Below are 3,795 nucleotides of genomic sequence, written 5' to 3'. Positions count from 1 at the left end.
CACACGGCCTCGCTCGAGCCCGCCGTCGCGGGGGAGCTGCCGGCCGCATTGTCCAGACGGAAACTGAGCCCAAGGTCACCAGCCCGCCGAGGCCGGGGGAAGCGGGACCCGGACGCAGGCCGCCCGGCTCCTCCGCGCCTCGGGAGTCGGGCTGGGCCTGGAGAGCGGCAGGGGGGAGGAGGGGGGGCTCCCGCCTCGCGGGCCTGCCCCCGCAGCTGCCCGGCGGCTGGGGGCAGCCGCGGCTCGTTTGGAGGGGTTTGCCCGGGCCGAGGGGGCCGGAGGGGGTGGCGGCTTGGAACCGTCTGTACCACCGCGTCTTGGATTCCAGACCTGGTTCCGGCTGGTGTGTAAACTTGGGTGTGGCCCTCCGCGCCCTGGGCTCAGTTTCCTCATCTGTCACATGAGGGGACTGAGCCCTGCCCTCTGGGCATTCCCTCCCGCCCTGGAGCGGGGACTGGGTGGATCGGAGTGGCCGGGGAACGTTTCTTGGGGGAGATGTCGGAATCCGCAGAGGGACCTGCTGTCCCGAGGAAGGAGTAGGATTAGGTGGCGAAGGGAAGGAGGGCACTCCAGACCTGCATAGCATCAGATCGAACAGAAGCTTCCAGAAATGGGCAAGGTGGTGTTGAGGAGGCCAGCTTGCCGGAGGATTTCCAGCTGGGGATGGGGATGAGGGGGGTTGGTGGGGGACAGAGGAGTGGGAGAGATGCCGGGAGACAAGACATCACCAGGCTGGGTGGTGTGTGGCTTGAGGACCCCCCACCCCGATTTACCTGTCCTTCAGGAAGGAGGTGGCAGGTGTGCTGATGAAAATAAAGGGCTGGGCTCCCAAGGGCTGTCAGCCAGGCAGGGTGACTCTCCCGCCAGGTGGGAGGTTCCTGGGCCCTGGCGTTCTAAAGGAGGAGGGCATCCTGGACGTTCTTGTGTCCCCAGAGGGGCCACTTAGGTCGGAGAAGTTGGTTGTCCCCTAGCGACCTGCAGTTCCATCTTATACTCCAAGATTGGGACTTTTCATGGCAGGAAGGATTGGCAGTGACTGGCCCCTGCTGTCCCTGCACAGGTGACATGGCCTGACCTCGCCCTATGAGACTAGTCATCAGCACACNAGTGGGCCGACTGGGACCGGTGGCATTTAGAGACGGGGTGCTATGCAGTGCGGCTGGCCGGTGCCCAGAACTGCTGCCCTGACGGGGTGCAGTTTGCAGCAAGGGTGCGGTCCGGGTTTCCGCCAGGGCTTCCGTGGGTGAGGCGCCTTACAGAAGGCGAAGAGAATTCTGAAGCAGCGGCCGGTGTCCAGCAGACCTCCTGACAGTTTGGATCCTTCCTTTTTGTTCACATCTCTGTAGGGTATTCGCCTCATGGCCACGGGAACATCTCCAGACTGGGCCCTGGGTTTACCCCCGAAGTGGCATGCGGTCACAGTACAGACGGAGGGACGGGTGGCCGTTGGACGCTTAGGTTTCGTAGAATGCTAGGAAAGTGAGCTTAGTGCTATCTCCAAGGGACAACAGAACACGAGTGTCCCTGCCTTTTGTCCCTTGCCATTGGCGCCCGGTGTATTTGAGGGCCACGGACTTGAAGAAGCCAGGAATCTGGCTGTCAGTAGGGTTGAAGGCCTCGGTGGGGGGCAGGAGAGTCACAAAAGCGGAATCCCAGAGCGGGGACAAGGAGGAGTGTGTTGGGGAGGAGCCTTTCTTGTAAAGGTTGCCGGATGCTGGGAGTGGCACCTTCCGCACAGGTCCTCAGGGAGCTGGGTGTGGACCGGCATGTGCCCTGGCTCTGGCTTCTGCACACTGGGCGTCACAGCTTTCCTGGGGTACTGCGGGACTCTATACGCTCTGGGCCTTTGTTTTTCTTCTCGCCATGTTCGAATTGCCAAGGTCAGCTGGAGGGTACAGACCAGTCAGGCTCCGGGCAGGGTGCGCGTCTTGGTCTACAGGCAGCCCTACCCACGCAGCAGGATGGACGCGCTTAGCTCCGGGTGCATGGCCTTGGGGCTGGCCGGGGAGGCAGGCTCTGTTGGGGGGTCCAGACCTGCTGAAGGGACTCCTGACGAGATTATTCCAGGTGGGGACTGAGCAAGAGAGCCGGGCTCTAAATGGAACTGCAGGCGGGAGCCCCCATGGGTGTTTCTGATTTCGTTCCCGCTCCTGGGCCCTCGCTCATGGGGTTTTGCACGGATAGGATACTTCCCTGGCCTGAGTAAAGCTCAGAAGGTGTGTGTTTGGCGGTTATGGTCCAGGCCACTGTGTAGGTTCACCTGGGGAGATGGCGTGGTCAGGTGGTAGTGAAGAAGCTCGTGTTGGTACGTTTTCACGATAGTGTCAGTTTTACTGAGGTGTAATTGAAGGACGTGAAACTGCACGTATTTGAAGTATGCAGTTAGATCAGTCTTGATGTACATACATGCCCCTGAAGCCGTCCCCACTCTCAGGATCAAAGTGTGCGCATCGTCTCCAAGAGGGACGCTGACGTTTCTGTGGTGACTGCACCTAGCAGCTGATTGGCCTCAGACAAGGCAGTTCCTGGGCCCTGTTGTCATGGGATCCACACCAATAAAAAAGAGTGGGAATTGGGGGTTGGAGAGAGAAATCCTTTCCAGATTTGACATGTTAGGAGCTTTGAATGCTTTGTGTAGTAGAACCATCTTTTGAAGCATTTACACCAGTGGTTCTTGAATAGGTTAGGGATGTGTGTGTAGGTCACATATGATGCAGAAGATCATATTCAGTATGTTTTTTTTATGGTACACATAATGGAAAATAAAATCTACCAGTCTTTGGAGGAAGGAGAGGTACACACAAGATGGTGTGAAAAGCTATGTTAGGAACCTGGGTTAAAAATGGTTACAAATANTCTCTCTCTCCTAGAAATAAATAAAACATTTTAAAAAAAAAAAGGTTACAAATACCAATGGGCGTTTGATATCTTGGCCTCAAACTAAAAGTTTTGTGTTTGGGTCAAGTTTTTCATTTGGAAGTTTTAGGTCATTTTCTTTTGAAAACAATCAGACTGGTACTGAAAGGAAATAATATTAAAGTAACAAAGGAAATTATGTAAATATTGGGCCAGATCGCTAGGTCGGAAGATTTGTCACCACTGCATCCCAGGGCCTGGTGCCCAATGATGCTAAATGCATGGCTCTCCCTTTTTAAGTTGTTTTTTTTGTTTTTTTTTTTTTTAAGTTTATACATTTTGAGAGAGATTGGGGAGGGACAGACAGAGAGGGATAGAGAATCCCAAGCAGGTTCGGAGCTGTCAGCACAGAGCTTGAGGTGGGGCTCGAACTCACAAACCATGAGATCATGACCTGAGCCAAAATCAAGAGTCGAACGCTCAACCAGCTGAACCACTCAGGTGCCCCGNTTTTTTTTTTTTTAAGTTTATACATTTTGAGAGAGATTGGGGAGGGACAGACAGAGAGGGATAGAGAATCCCAAGCAGGTTCGGAGCTGTCAGCACAGAGCTTGAGGTGGGGCTCGAACTCACAAACCATGAGATCATGACCTGAGCCAAAATCGAGAGTCGAACGCTCAACCAGCTGAACCACTCAGGTGCCCCATGTCTCTCCCTTTAAATGTTTCATTTGTAGTTTAAAAAATTAGACTTATGCAGGATAGCATAGAGATTTCCCAAATTGATTATGAAGGAATCCATTCTTATGGATGCATCTTATGTACGGAGTTTTTCTCTAAGTTACAGGAAACAGTTAACTACCTTATATTATTGTCTCCAATTTCCAGTCAGTGTCTAGAGATGTGTCCTTAACCCTGCTTTCGATCTGTCTTTCAGGAT

This window comes from Crocuta crocuta, unplaced genomic scaffold, assembly GCF_008692635.1.
Source record: "Crocuta crocuta isolate KB4526 unplaced genomic scaffold, BGI_CrCroc_1.0 scaffold290, whole genome shotgun sequence".
Taxonomy (NCBI): domain Eukaryota; kingdom Metazoa; phylum Chordata; class Mammalia; order Carnivora; family Hyaenidae; genus Crocuta; species Crocuta crocuta.
This window is presented reverse-complemented; position numbering follows the sequence as displayed.